The sequence below is a fragment of the Pleurodeles waltl genome, chromosome 4_2 (assembly GCF_031143425.1).
Source record: "Pleurodeles waltl isolate 20211129_DDA chromosome 4_2, aPleWal1.hap1.20221129, whole genome shotgun sequence".
Classification (NCBI taxonomy): Eukaryota; Metazoa; Chordata; class Amphibia; order Caudata; family Salamandridae; genus Pleurodeles; species Pleurodeles waltl.
Genome location: NC_090443.1, coordinates 35,559,247 through 35,575,216, shown reverse-complemented (window position 1 = coordinate 35,575,216; position 15,970 = coordinate 35,559,247). Strand labels below are relative to the sequence as shown.

At 47.4% G+C, this 15,970-nt stretch overlaps 1 protein-coding gene across 2 annotated transcripts in view; it reads left to right on the top strand.

The window, feature by feature from the left end:
- Positions 1-10,301: 10,301 nt before the first annotated feature.
- Positions 10,302-15,970, top strand: part of TMBIM6 (transmembrane BAX inhibitor motif containing 6) — a 46,672-nt gene continuing 41,003 nt past the window's right edge. The window contains exon 1 of one of the 2 annotated variants that reach the window (XM_069230513.1): positions 10,302-10,438. The gene's annotated coding sequence lies outside the window, so the exon portion shown is untranslated. Of the gene's footprint in view, positions 10,439-10,621; positions 10,778-15,970 lie in introns of those variants that run through there. The other variant, XM_069230514.1, reaches the window with a different exon arrangement.

Sequence of the window (15,970 nt, the reverse complement as noted above, 5' to 3'; positions counted from 1 at the left end):
AGATCGTAATTTCAACGCGCAGCCCCGCAGATCGAAGTCTAGAGGAGAAATCGACGCGACGCCTGCCGTGAGATCGTAATTTCGCCGCGCAGCCCCGCAGACCGACGCGCAGCCGGAGAACAAGCAGGAAAATCCACGCACAGACCCGGGACATCTGGTAATCCCCGCGATCCACAGAAAGAGACTGTCCACGCGCTGGAAAACGACGCCCGACTTCCCCGCGTGAAAAATAACGACGCAAGTCCGTGTGTGCTGGGGAGAAATCGACGCACACACCCTTTTTCCACGCACCTCTTTTCTTGTGGCCCTCTGAGGAGATTTTTCCACGCTAAACCAGGTACTTGTGCTTGAAAGAGACTTTGTTTATATTCTAAAGACTTAAGACACTTTATATCACTTTTCAGTGATATCTCTACAATTTCCCATTGCAACTTTATTCTTTTTGACCTACAATTATCCTGATAAATATTATATATTTTTCTAAACACTGTGTGGTGTATTTTTGTGGTGCTATATGGTGGTATTGTATGATTTATTGCACAAATACTTTACACATTGCCTTCTAAGTTAAGCCTGACTGCTCGTGCCAAGCTACCAGAGGGTGGGCACAGGATAATCTTGGATTGTGTGTGACTTACCCTGACTAGAGTGAGGGCTTTTGCTTGGACAGGGGGTAACCTGACTGCCAACCAAAAACCCCATTTCTAACAAACGTACATTAACATAAAAACCCTAGAGCATGTGTCCCAACATGCCTTGCGTGCAACCACCAATCCCCTGGGGGCTATCCCTTTAAGGTCCGGTACGCATGCGTAACTTCCTCTTTCTTTGCTGCTAAGTGAGGCAAGATATGTTCCACACTAAGCACACTAAAGGACCTTTTTCCTGCCGTACCTGCAACTTCTCCTGCATCAGAACGACCAAACCAACTACGAAAACATCCAACCCCAACCACCTGAACTGCATCCTCATCAACACCCGCTCCGCACGGAAACACGCCATCGAGCTCTGGGATTTGCTCGACACCACTGCTCCTGACATGGCTTTCCTGACCGAAACCTGGTGGAACGACTCCTCGTCTCCGGACATCGCCATCGCCATACCGGACGGATACAAAATCACCAGACGAGATCGAACCAACGGAATCGGCGGCGGAATAGCCATCGCTCACAAAGCTACCCTCAAAATCCACACCCACTCGGACGACACCCTCAGGACAGCCGAACACCTCCACTTCCAGATCCACACGGACCCCAACACGACCCTCAGAGGAACCCTCATTTACCGCCCTCCAGGACCAAGACCCCCCTTCAACGACACCATCGCCGACCTTGCAAGCACCCACGCCCTCGCTTCCCCGGATTACATCCTCCTGGGAGATCTGAACTACCATCTGGAAAATGCCAACGACGTCAACACCGCGTCACTGACCTCCAACCTCCTCAACCTCGGTCTCCGCCAGCTAGTCAACACACCTACCCACATCGCCGGACACACCCTTGACCCCCTCTTCACCTCTAGCAACCACATTTCCTTCAGCCACACCTCCGAACTCCACTGGACTGACCATCACTGTGTCCATTTCACCTATAAGAAAACCACAGAGCAACACCGCATCCAGCTACCTCCCCACCGCCGCTGGGGCAAAATCACCCAAGAACAACTGACCAACACCCTCGTCAACAACCTTCCACCCGACGCAATCGACCCGAGCACAGCCGCCATCAACCTCCATCAATGGATCCTCGACTGCGCCAACACCCTTGCCCCTCTCAAGAAACCCACCACCACCCAAGGAAAGAGAAAACCAGCCTGGTTCACAGACGATCTCACCACCTCCAAAAGCAACTGCCAGAAACTCAAAAAGAAATGGATCCAAGATCGCACACCCGACAACCTCGCCGCCCTCAAAAACGCCAACCGCGAACACCACCAACGGATCCGCACCGCCAAGCGCGCCCACTTCACCGAACGCATCAACAACAACGCCCACGATTGCAAAGAACTATTCGGCATCGTGAAGGAACTCTCCAATCCGAAAGCCAACTCCAACGACATCCCGCCCTCCCAGAAACTCTGCGACGACCTCTCCACCTTCTTCCACCAGAAAATCACCACCATCCACGACAGCTTCATCACCGGTCCACCGCCAGACCCCACCCCCGACGTCTCCTCCCGCGACTGCCGCCTCACCGCCTGGACCCACGTGGACGAGGCAGTAACCATAGCAACCATGAACACCATCCACTCAGGCTCCCCCACGGACCCCTGCCCCCACCATGTTTTCAACTCAGCAAACGCCACCATCGCCCCCGAACTCCGCAAGATCATCAACCTCTCCTTCACTTCTGCCACCTTCCCGGACAGCTGGAAACACGCAGAAATCCAACCCCTCCTCAAAAAACCCAAGGCTGACCCCAACGACCTCAAAAACTTCCGTCCGATCTCTCTCCTCCCTTTTCCAGCGAAAGTCATCGAGAAGATCGTCAACACTCAGCTCACCCACTTCCTCGAAGACAATTCCATCCTGGACCCCTCACAATCCGGATTCAGACGAAACCACAGCACTGAGACCGCCCTCCTCGCCGCCACAGATGACATCAGACATCAAATGGACAACGGCGAAACCTCAGCCCTCATCCTCCTTGACCTATCAGCCGCTTTTGACACCGTCTGCCACCGCACCCTACTGACCCGCCTCCAGGAAGCCGGCATCCAAGATAAAGCCCTCCACTGGATCTCATCCTTCCTCTCCGACAGAACGCAGAGAGTCCGTCTCTCCCCTTTCCGCTCCAAAGCCACCAACCTCATCTGCGGCGTCCCCCAAGGATCCTCCCTCAGCCCCACGTTGTTCAACGTCTACATGGCCCCCCTCGCTCAACTGGCCCGCCAACATCATCTCAGCATCATCTCCTACGCCGACGATACCCAGCTCGTCCTCTCCCTGACCAAAGACCCGCTCACCGCCAAAACAAACCTCCACGAGGGACTAAAATCTATCGCCGATTGGATGAACAACAGTCGCCTGAAACTCAACTCCGACAAGACGGAAGTCCTCATCCTCGGACGCACCCCCTCGGCCTGGAACGACTCATGGTGGCCCTCCGTCCTCGGACCCCCACCCACCCCTGCCAGCCACACAAGAAACCTCGGCTTCATCCTGGACTCCGCCCTCACCATGTCCAAACAGGTCAGCGCCGTCTCCTCCTCCTGTTTCAACACCCTCCGAATGCTCCGCAGAATTTTCAAGTGGATTCCAACAGAAACCAGAAAGACGGTGACCCAGGCCCTCGTCAGCAGCAGACTTGACTACGGCAACGCACTCTACACAGGCATCCCAACCAAAGACATCAAACGCCTCCAACGTATCCAAAATGCCTCCGCCCGACTGATCCTCAACATACCCCGCCGAAGTCACATCTCCCCTCACCTAAAGGAACTCCACTGGCTCCCGGTAGACAAGAGGATCACCTTCAAACTCCTGACCCACGCTCACAAGGCACTTCACAACACCGGACCCTCCTACCTCAACACCAGACTTCACTTCTACACCCCAACACGTCAACTCCGATCCGCCAACCTCGCCCTCGCCATCGTACTCCGCATCCAGCGCAAGACATCCGGCGGCAGATCCTTCTCCTTCCTCGCCGCCAAGACCTGGAACTCTCTCCCCACATCCCTTCGCCAGACCCAGGACCTCCTCGCATTCAGAAGGCTCCCCAAGACCTGGCTCTTCGACCGATAAACCAGCAGCGCTCCCCTCCCCCCCCCCCTCAGCGCCTCGAAACCCTGACGGGTACATAGCGCGCTTTATAAATACTATGATTGATTGATTGATTGATTGATTGATATGTGTCTGTTATATTCCCTTGTTTCTGGTTGTGTTTATTGCTTATGCCGTTGTTTCTATTTTTTGATCCAGTGTCATCTTGTCGCGGTCACTATGGTGTCTGCTTAGCTACAGGCGGCAGGTTTGATTCCATTCTCATGTGCTAATTCTCACCGTCCGGCTGCCTCCTCAGCCGGGAGGTGGAGTCAGCCGTGCTCGGTGGAGTTCTGGCATTGCGCCCTCCGTGCAGTAGTCTGTTGTTGTTTCTCCTCTTTTAGGTTGCGCCTACCTTAGAGGTGCCGTTTCCCTCACGGCATGGATGCTCGGTGCCTTCCCTAGTCGGCCCGAGGACGAGCCTTCGGCAGTTCTGCTTATCCCGTTGGACTACTTCTAGGAGATTGGGCTCTACTGAGTCCGATTTCAGTTGGACAAAGCGAGAGGGAGATGCTGATGCTATGGCTGAAAGAATTTAGGCAGTTTCCTGTGGAATTTATTGATTTTTTGGAGCAGAGTGCACTCTCGGCTAAACTTTTGGCTCAATATTGACGCCCACATTCTCAGAGTAGGTGTGGGCTGTAATAATCCGGTTCACAGCCTTGCCTGAGGAGCACAGTGAGTCTTGCTGCGGCAGATTCTTGGTTTATTTGAATCATTGCACTTTGGGGTTGCTCCCCCCGATGCCAAGTGTCTCTTGGACTGTGGATTCTGGCCAGATTATGGCAGACAAGCGTTTATCTGAAGAGGCCTGCATATTTTGAAGAGGATTATGGGGAGGTTGGAGAATATAATGATGAGGTGGACCCTCTGCAGTCTTTGGATGCATCTGTTCAGCACTCCATTCATAAGGCTTTGATGGCAGCTTTGCAACCCATCACAGCTCAATTGCAGTTATTGGCTAGCTCCCAGGCCAGGAAAGCCCCAGCCTCCTCAAATTCCGCAAAGGAGTTTACAGACGTTCCCCAGAAATGTAATTAGGAGGTTAAACATTGGCCTCATGAGGAAGTTATTTCTTCTTTGGGTGCAGGATCATAGTTATTGCACATCTGACTCAAAGCGCGCTCATTCGCCTTCCAGTTCTGATCCTGAGTCTCACTCTGGTGAGACAAGCAGTTCAGAAGCTGAGAAGTCGTGCCACCATATAATCAGGAAATGATCTCCTTCTCCCAGAGAACCATCTCCTTCTACCCTCTTTAATTTTGATCCAGAGAGTATCATTCATCCTCAGTCTTCAGACTGGGCTCCGGAACGGGAGGTGTCTGATTATTTGCGTAATACCTTGCGCAAACCTTTCCATAAAGATATGCTCAATCGCCTTAGGGCAGAATGCCCCAGACCGGACCTTCCGGATAAGGTGGCTCTTATGCCGGAGGTTGATCCTAGTATTATTACCTTTCAGAAGAAATACTCCAGGGATCCCAAAAAGGGGATTGATAGGGCATGGAAGGCATGGCAAGATAAAATGCTGGATGTTGTGGGGCCCCTTGCGCAGATCCTGGAGATGACTTGGCAAGCTAAAGAGAAGGGTGACCCCATCGACCCTGATATTCTTGCTGGTTGGACTCAACGCACCATCTGCCTTCTTGGTAACGCCAATTGCGCGATTTCCAGCGAGCGTCGTAAATATGTTCTCATGAGGATAGATACCTAACTTTCCGATTTGGCACCAGCGGAAGCGGGTTCTTTGGCTGACGGACTCCTCTTCGGGGGAATATTTATTAAGGACATTGGGAAGTAGGTTAGTACATTTACGGCCCTTGACAAGGTGCAGAAGTCTTTGAAAAAGGTTTTCCATCCCAACCTTTTCATCAGGGCCGGGCGAGGCCGCACGTCTGGCTGTCAATCTTAATAAGGCCTTCAACGGGGAGCGTATGGCCATCAGCGAGGAGGATATTGAGACTCCACTAGAGGGGGAACTTTCTTTCCTTCCCGAGCCCGTTATCACAAGTCAAGATCAGGCAGAGATTCGAGAGGATTCTATACCTCTGGTAACCCTGGTAAGAGTGCTAGATTTGTCAAAAATTCCTTTGAGGGGACAGGGGCAGATTGTTTCTTCGCAACTGGCAAGTTCTTACCCACGATGCGTGGGTTCTTTCGACAGTTCAAGGTTTTCACATCGAGTTTTATCAAAACCCTTATTAGCAGTCATGTCCAAACCCTCTCCATTTTTCCCAACAAGAGGAAGAGATTATAGATGCAGAAATAGAGGCATTGCTACGGAAACGGGCAGTGGCCATATGCGAACCACATCCCCATGGTTTCTGCAGCAATATCTTCTTGGTGCAGAAGAAAGGAGGTGGTCACAGATTGGTTTTGAATTTGCAAGAATTAAATTTCTGGATTGTTTACAGGCATTTCAAAATGGAGGGGATTTACCTCCTGAGAGATCTTCTTCAGGAAAATGACTGGATGGTCCGGTTAGACTTGAAGGATGCGTACCTGACGAGTCCCATCTTTCCCCCTCACAGGTGTTTCCTTCAGTTTCAATGGAAAGATCAATGGTACGAGTATCTGGTACTACCGTTCGTGCTGGCTTCAGCCCCGTGGTGTTTCACCAAGGTCCTGAAGCCGGTCATAACGTGTCTGAGAGACAAGGGAATTCGCCTGATTGTATATTTGGATGACATATTGATCATGGCGCAATCGCGCGAGAGAGTGATCAAGCATCTTCAGATGACAATTGATCTTCTCCAAGATTTAGGTTTTGTGATCAACAAAGAGAAGTCCAGTTTAGTCCCAACTCAGTCTATAGAGTTTCTAGGATTCCTAGTAAACTCTGTCTCGACAACGCTGTTGTTACACAAAGCAAAGCTCGGCGACATCAAGAAGGAATTGAGATTGGCCCTTTCCCGTTCGACTGTGTCTCTGCGGCGGATGGCAAGACTGGTGGGCCTATTAACGTCTTCCATTCAGGCGATTTTTCCGGGTCCGCTGCATTATCGGGCTTTGCAGAGGTTGAAGACTCAACATTTTCAGAAGGGTTTAGCTCATTCGGAACAGATTCCGCTTACTGCGGAAGTCAGAGTAGAGCTGCAGTGGTGGTTAGAGCAGATCGAGGCGTGGAATAGCAGAGCAATTTTCGTGGCTCAGCCAGACGTCATCATAGGATCCGACACCAGCCTTTTGGGCTGGGGCGCGCGTTGTGGAGAGGTTTCCACAGGAGGCACATGGGCTCCTCACGAATTGGAGATGCACATCAATTGCTTGGAACTGTTGGCAGGATCCTTCACTATTCGGGCTTTATCCCTGAAACAAGCTTCATGTTGCATCCTTTTGAGGATGGACAATATATCTGCAGTCAGATATATGAACAAGTTGGGGGGAATCAGGTCCAGGCTCCTGGTGTAGATGACCAAGGACTTCTGGCATTTGTATCTGGATCGCAAAATCATGGTGGTAGCAGAGTACATTCTGGGGAAGTCCAACACCATAGCGGACTGGAACTCCAGATTTCTGAGGGATTCTGGCGATTGGAAGCTGCATCCGCAATTGTTTGCTCTGATTCAGGACACATGGGGGCTTGGTTTCATAGATCTTTTTGCCTCCCGACTCAATCATCAACTGGAGAGGTTCTTCAGTTGGAGATCGGATCCACAAGCATTCGTGACAGATGATTTTCTTCAAGATTGGTCAGGCAATCTGAATTATGCTTTTCCCCCATTCAGCATGATATTGAGAATGGCCGCTCAGGTGAAGCGCCAGATGGCGGAAGTGGTGCTGGTCACTCCAGTGTGGAAAGCACAGCCATGGTTTCCACTGTTGTTAGCTCTGGCATGCGATTATCCATTGCTTCTTCCGTGGAGAGCGGACATGCTCCGCGGTCCTCTTGGGGAAGCTCATCTGTTAGTAATCTCTGAGAGACTCTCCCTGATGGCCTGGAGGCTGTCAGGCAACTTTGGTTTTTGCCGGGCCTTTCAGAATCAGCTTCAGAATTTCTCAAGCAGCTGTGGGCCCCTCTAGGAGATGATATGCATCAACTTGGAGATGCTGGATGAGTTGGTGCCTGGAACGACAATTGGATCCCGTGGAGCAGACACTACAGAGGTTGTAAACTTTCTTTCTAGGAAGGCTTCTGAAGGCTTGTCTTACGGGTCAGTAAATACCTTTAGGTCAGCCATTGCAGCAGGGCATGTGCAGGTAGGTACTTTGTCTGTGGGTATGAATCCTGTAGTGTGCAAATTAATGAAAGGAATCAGGATGTCGAACCCTCCGAAACCTAGATATTCTGTTTTGTGGGATGTAAATAAGGTTTTAGACCTTTTTGAGAAATGGTCTCAGAATAATTTGTTGTCTAGGAAACGACTTTCTGCCTAATTGGCTATGTTATTATGTCTGGTTTCCTGCAGGAGAATGGCGGATGTGAGAGCACTAGATCTTGCAGGTAGAGTATTTACTCCGGAAGGAGTTTCTTTCTCGGTTACCAAATGAACGAAAATCTTGACCAAAAGTATTGATTATCCAGCTTTTCCTTTTAATGAACCACTGTGTTTGGTGAAATGTTTAAAGGCTTATGAATGCAGTACTCAACTAATTAGAAGTGATCCGCATGGGCAGTTATTGATTGCATTGTAAAGACCTTTCAAACCGGTGTCCGCCACTACTATAGCGAGATGGGTCAGAGATGTCTTGAAGGAGGCTGATTTTGATGTTAGTATCTTCGGAGCACACTCTGTTCGGGGTGCTATGGCTCTGAAATCGGAAAGTCTGGGTATTTCTCTGCAAGACATTATGAAAGCAGCTGACTGGTCATCAGATTCAGTTTTCAAACGGTTTTATTATAAACCTGTGGTGGATGTTGCTTCAGTACTAGTTTCTCAGCATTAAACTAGCATAATCTGAGCCTCCTGTCCTGACATAGAATGAAAAATTTGCTAGCATTTGCGCCAAGAATTTTCAGTTCTATTAAGGACACAGAGGTGAGGATTATCCCACCCTAGTTATGGGTTTTTACAATATTTTGATGCTGTTGTAATTTAGCTATTTTGCGCAACTTGTTGTTGATTAAGACAATTGCTTCAGTTTAATGCTGTTTATCCCGCCCTTGAATACAGATAATAAGATTTTTAGGTTTTAATGTGATGTATTGTTTAGTTTCCGAACAGAAGACGGATTGAAGATTGATCTGCAGGGCGGAGTTTCAGTTCAAACGTCGTGAGAGGAAGTTCTCCTTGGTCATTGGTGGCGGCAGTTACGACCTCTGTCTGGTTTCCATCTAACAGAACTGTTGGAGAGTTGCTGTTGTTTTTTATCATTTCTTGGTTATTTTGGACAGTTATGATTTTTTTCTGCAAAGAAAGAGGAAGTTACGCATGTGTACCGGACCTTAAAGGGATAATAGCCCTTAGGGGATTGGTGGCTGCATGCAAGGCATTTTGGGATACATGCTCAATGGTTTTTATGTTAATGTACGTTCTATTAATGTGTTGATTGGCTGCTGTTGAGGAGTAGTAAAGAAAGAGATAAGCATAATCCTTGCCTCTGTTTCCTTAATAGAATTGAAAATTCTTGGTGCGAATGCTAGCAAATTTTTAATTCACACACATGCTGCTGGCTGCAGCAGCATGTTTAGTATGTATCCAAAGTGCTTGTGCCCCTGAGCGAATGAGCATGATAGCTACAAAGCTTGCAGCATCATGAATGACAACACACAGACACAAATTGTGTCTGTGTCTGTCTAATCATGATGCAGCAAGCTTTGTAGCAATCGTACTCATCCGCTTAGGGGCATAGGCACAGCAATCATGGACAGAGTCGAATCGGATGGATAATAGCTATGGCTACCTGACTGCCACTGTACCTGTGGAGCGGCTGCCAATCATGTCCTAATGATGACAACAAAGCATTGACCTCCTCCACTGGAGTGCTGCTGACAGTGACACTGCTGAGGCTGGCGCCGCTCCAGCTTACATTTTGCACACAATAGGCTTATAAAAGCCCAAAAGTGAGATACCCGCAATTTTGTTTTTTCCCGCACAAATGGAAAGAAATATCCCCCATTTGTACAGGAAGTAATCCAATCTGGCAACACTGCTGCTAACCAAGATGGTGCTAACTGTATTAGAATGGGTTTGCGGGCCGTCCTTGGTGGATTTATCGAATGAACATTTTGGGACATGTAGTTTGTGTTTACAGTTTTTTCATTGCCTGCTGTATTTGAATATTAAAAGAAAGAGAAGCCTAATCAGAGCCTCCAGTCCTGACACGGAGTAGGTAGTTTCCGTCTGTTGCTATGAAAGATTGCTTCTTGTAGTCTTCATTCTACATTCCTGGTTCTTCTCTTTTTAGTGTGTTGCTGGTTGGCTGTTTCCGCATCTCTATAGTGAAGCGCTGAAGGTTGGCTTTTAAGGTAGTCTTTGTGACGCGGGCGCCTGACGGTGCCAGTGGGCGGGTTTCCGTGTCTGTGATTGACAGACACCAAAGGCAATGGAGGCTCGCGGAATCAGTGAGGTGCGCAACTACTCGTACGATGGCGGGTAAGTAAGACCGTTGAGCCAATCACCGCTCGAATCGGGGCGTCATAGGTGGGACTAGCCACTGTGAGGTCAAAGGACGCCATCGGAGCTGCGCATAGACACGTAGAACTCAGAGCGGAAGAGGAGAGAGAAGGAGCAGGTGAGGGTCGAGCTGCTTGGTGTGCGCTCTCGAGGGGCCAGTGGGTGGGTAGTGTGACGTCACACGTCAATGAATACCCCCGTGGTTCTCTTTTCACCCCAAGCTCCTGCCGCCTCCCCAAAGCCCGAACTCTCGCCATACGTGCCCCGCCCCCCTAGTTGATCTCTTACACCCTTTGTCCCCATGAGGCGTTATCTACGCACACTTTGACGGAGTATCTGCATCTAGCGCCTCACTTCCCCCCCTTCAGAGCGCTCGCTCTTCTAGATTGTTTGGTTTGTGCGTTGTCGGCGGTGTTTTCTGCGAGTCTAGGGCCTTTTGCGGGACGTAGTTTGTGAGGTATGTTTTTTCGGTTAGTTTATCTCAACTTTCGCAGCTTGTATTTTGAGAGTAAAAACAGTATGATTTATGAATATTTTATCAGCGCTTGTGTTTTTGAGCAGTGCTGATTGCCATATTGTCCGAGGACGTGTTTTGTTAACAAATTATAGTTATTTTAGCGCCTCTGTGGACTATGTACATTTAAATGCCGATGTAATGACGTTTCATAGGCTGCTTCATCTCTCCTTCCTCCTGTCATTTTTAAACGCTCCTCATAACATACTGGCCACGATATATTATTTTAGGATGGTTTACATTTTGGATGTTATGACTAGCTTTGACTCTATTTAGAAAGTTTAGAGTTTGCGTTTTTGGTGTTTGTCACACTATAGGGGAAGGTGTGTGTATGTGTATATATATATATATATTTTTTCTTTGTAGCTGTATGGTGCATTCACTAAGTAGGTTGGGTACTGTGTTTCTTGCAGGCGTTGCGTTGTTTTGACTTGCAATGTTTTTGGCCGGGTTTGGCGTATGTTTCCACTGTTTTGTAGTGAAGAGCGCAAACCATTCAAGTTTAGCAGTTGTCCTACATTTACATCTGCCCTCTTACGACAGTTCTGCCTCCTTCTCTTCTGTGGCAGAACCTGTTTATATGTCCTGGGGGCTGGGAGTATTGGTTATCATCTTTACTGGTAGTAAGTGCCGGGGAGGTCTAGCCTGGAATCTTCGTTCTGACAAGTCCCACCTACCCCCACCCTTGTATTGCAGTCTTGAAAGTGAGCCTTATTCGGACGAGCTGCCTTTCCCTTTCGGTTCTGCCGAAGTTTCACAGAGTGAAAAGCGCCTCAGAGAGATTATCGGTTTCACGTCTTACTTTGTTCATAAGAATTTCAAAAATAACACACTGTACAACAATACTGGCTCTAAATCGAGACAGACTGGCTCGGAGGGTTCTGCCTCATAGAGACAGGCTGATTCTGGGTGCGCTGCCTCTCTGAGCTATAGTTTGTCTAGACCGATTAAGGACCCTTTAGATTGGTTTCCTTCGGCCTGCCATGAACGATTGTGTTTTAGAACTGGTTAGTTGAGAGGGAAGAGACACACACTGACTCTACAGCCATGCCCCGAATTCGGTTACAGGTACGTAGGCTGGTTCTTGTGACCAGCCATGGCTGGTGCTGTTGGCTCTTGTGATAGTCATGAGGCTGTCACAGGCATGCTGGCTCTTGTGACGTGACATACCCGGAGCTCTCTTAGAAGCAGGGTGACTATAGCGACAGTCCACGCCCATGTCTCTTATCACACACTGTCTCACTCTTGCGACACGCCATACCTCTGTAACAGACCGGTTCTCCTATTCTTGGCTGTATAATTTCAGTTTTGTGCCAGATCAAGACAGCCTCTCCATGCCCCAGTAACTTCCTATGAATTTTATTTACAGAATGTTTCAATTAGAAGTATTTATACTCACAAAGTACTCGAAAGGCAATCCAGGTATCTTAAGAGGCTTTTGTTGCCACACCTGTTCCCAAGATTTGTAACACAAAGCGTATGTGAGCCTCACTTCATATCCCCTCCATGTCTTCTGATGGAGGACGTGCACATCTAGCCGTAAGAGATAACGAACTTCCCTTGCCTGTGAATCTCCCGATGTGAAGCCCCTCCCCCTTTGCTTATGTCAAGTGGCACTTCCCCAGGGCTAGGCGAATAAGAAGCCTGAAACAACTAATTGTCATAGTGATATCCAAGATCACTACGTCCCTGCCTATAGAAGGTGAGTGGACAACAGACCATTGTGATAAACCTATTCTTCAGTCTGTGCTGAGTAATGGGAGGCAGGCACTTGATGACGTGACAGATTACTTTCCTCGCGGTATGACGGTGCACTATAAATTATTCCGTTTGAAGTGTCATTAAAAAACAGCATTCGATAGGAGTGACCGAGGAGACCAAGGCCCTCAAAGCAGCACCATGAACAGATCCCGCTGTAGTGTTCACTGTCTGAGCATATGTGGAAAGTTATGACCTCAGTGTCTCTAGGTATGTTGTAATATCTTGTAAATTGGTTTTGTCCCACTATCAACATACCGGTCTTGTGAAATGAGTGCCTTTTTACGATTCACCTTTTGTCCACGTTTGATTCCTGTCGCCCCGTGAGCCTTTGTGCTCCTTCTTTGCTTGGTGAGTGTTAGTTTCATGGGGAGGTGCCTTGCTTGGGAGACTGGGATTGGAGGATAGTACTTGATTCCAGTTATATGCTGCCTTTTAGTGAATTTTCTGTAGTGAAACCTTGTACCCTGCAATCCCTTTTACAGCTGCCAGTTCCTACTCAGCAGCTAGCTGCGTGTTTTTTTTTTTTCCTTATCCCAGCAGATATCCATAAAAATAGATTGTGACTTTGTGTAGGTTCACATGCTTGCTGTTCTTGTGGTTTGAGTAGACTTTTGTTTCAGTACTGTAAGTATCTTATGTTGGTTGCGAAGTACTTTGTTAATTTCTGTGGCTACAGGGAGAGGACATTGGGGTAAATTTAAGGGAAAGGGCTGGAAAGACTTGATCATTGGAGAGGGATCGTGGAAGAAGCTTTGTGAGCATAATGGGCTCACCCAAAATGGTGATACAGTGGTAGCTATAATGGACATCCTTGCACCTACTCTCTCCTGTACAGGGAGGGGGGAACATAAAAGGCATGGAAGGGGCCTGTGGACTGGAGCAGGGCGTGGGGAGTTTAAAATTGGGTTAGTTTAAGCATTGTGTATTAGAACAATTATCCTAACAGGGTAAGAAATTTGATTATTAGATGTGAGGCACGTCGATTTGACCCCCATCGCCTTTTGAACTTTGACCTCATCATAACTTCTTAGTTGAGTCCGGAAACAGTCATGTGACATTTATTTCCCCCTCCTGTGTGTCTGTGTAGAAAGACTGTGAATTCAGTGTTGTGCAATCTGTCTCTGCCTCGTCATTGTCAATTTAGGAAATTTGATGTGGAAGATAGACCTCACCAATGGGTACCCCACCTTTGATGGACCTGGATAAAGACCCACCCATTGACCATAAAGTAACCCTCTCCTAGTAGTAGGAATCTGTTGAATTTCTTCATTGGTCTGATAAACAACGAAACTCCAAATCCACTTTGAGATGCTTTGCTTTGAATTTCTTTTCCCTGTAAACACGCCATTGCTTTTCTCGTGTACATTATTTTTTCATCTTTGATATAATCGGTGACATACAGAAGCAGCACAGTGATTCCTTAGGATTGATTTATAACACTATTTCAGTTTATTAAATACATTTATTTCCTGTAGCACCTATAACCATTTAGGCATAGACTTGGTTTAGTATTTCATTAGTACATACATATAGCTTGTGTAGGTATTTACAATAGTGAGAAATTAAACTATGTGAATATTAAGTTTTTCTTATTCACGTGGAGGTTTTTGCATTTTATTGACCGTGCTGGCTGAAAGTGATGTATATGTTCCAGTGACATCCTAGTACAAGACCTTTGTTAAGTGCAGTCCTGATTGCTCACCCTTAAGTCCACCTTTGGCGGTATCTGTACCAAGGGCATCCATCGGTGAGGTTTAAATGAGAAAGTACAGTGTACCTGCACTTCTCTGCAACTTTGCAATGCTTAAAATGGCAGAGTTCTGGCACACCTCCTTAGCATTAAGGTACTATTGAAGCTTGTATATATATATTTTTCCCCCTCTGATGCTGTACAGAAAAGCGACTCGATGTTAGCCTTCTGTTAGTAGCTGAGTACTTAATTGTCCCATTTAACCTTGGGAGAATTATGTTGATTTACAGGAAAGAGTCAAGATCCCACATCTTGAAGGTGTAGGGCGAGAGTACTGTCCGAGTGTCTACTACGCATTTCCAATGCAGACATTATTATTTTGCACATTTTTAATCTGTGCTTAATTTGAGCCAGTGCTTGGCACGAGCACTTCATTGTCAATACGGCACTGAGAACTAGCCACATGGTGGCGCTGCTAATTTGTTTTTGAAGAGAACAGCTGTTTAAGAATTCTATGTACATTAAAATGTCTAATTACCTGTCACACTCAAAGCAGGAAAGAATAGCCTGGGTGGCAGGTATTATACATTTTAATGTATTAAAAAGACTACGTTGTCCTTAGCAGCGCTGACATTGGCAATGAGTGGTGCAAGCTACAATGGTCTCCTGACAACGATGGCTCTGGCACTTATTTATTTCCCCCAAAAATCAAACACTGATTTTAATGTTTGGTTGGCTGTTGGTACGCGTACTCGCAGTATGTCGTCATACTATTTGTGGCAAACCCAAACATGACAAAATGGTGTCTTGGTGAGGATAAACGTATTATTCTTTGTAATCGGGAGTTAGTGACAGTTGCGCAACTCGTTTAGTTACTAGATTTAGATACTCTAGCAAAAAATTGTAGAATAGTTTTATTAAACTTGTATTGTCACGTGAACGGGTTTTCCTTGTGTGTTAGGTGGAGAAATCGAACCATATGCTGTTGAAGTTCACTAACTCTAGGGTGACCAGATTTTGAAAAACAAAAATAAGAAAGGCTACAATTTTACATCGACTGAGGAGTATAGAATGACAGCGTTTAGCAACATAGTGTCACAGTCGAGGTAATAAGAACAATAAATAGCAGGCAGTTTTTAAACCCAGTTTCATACCTGTCAAACTGCTTTCTGATAACTGCAGCTAAGTAATGCACGAAAAGTCGACTGAAAACAGGGACATGAGCAACATTTACCTAAATCTACCTGAAAATCCGGTGAAAACCGTGACTGTCCAGGCAAATCCGGAATGCCTTGTCAACATAACGAAGTCCTTTGGAACGAAATACTATGCTCTCCTAAACTTTCTCCGCACGATATAAGCATAACCGCTCAGTAGAAAAGGGCGTAGGCCAAATGCGCCTTTCAAACCACTGGCCTCTTGCCTTATGGCAGTCCAATTTTCAGAGCCTCCAAGCAGTGTTTTCGATGTCAACAAATGTTTCTCCGACTCTTTCTGCGACAACAAACAAATAGACCCGACCTTATGTAAGTGGGCATGTGGCGTCAGATTCAGCAACAGTGACAGCTGGGAAAATGTAGGCAGTCGACCAGATCACACATGGGCGCCGTAGAAACGCCAGTGCAAAGGTCTGCGCGTCTCCTCTGTGTTCTCTTCGGGGTTGGTGCATTAACATTAATGGTTCA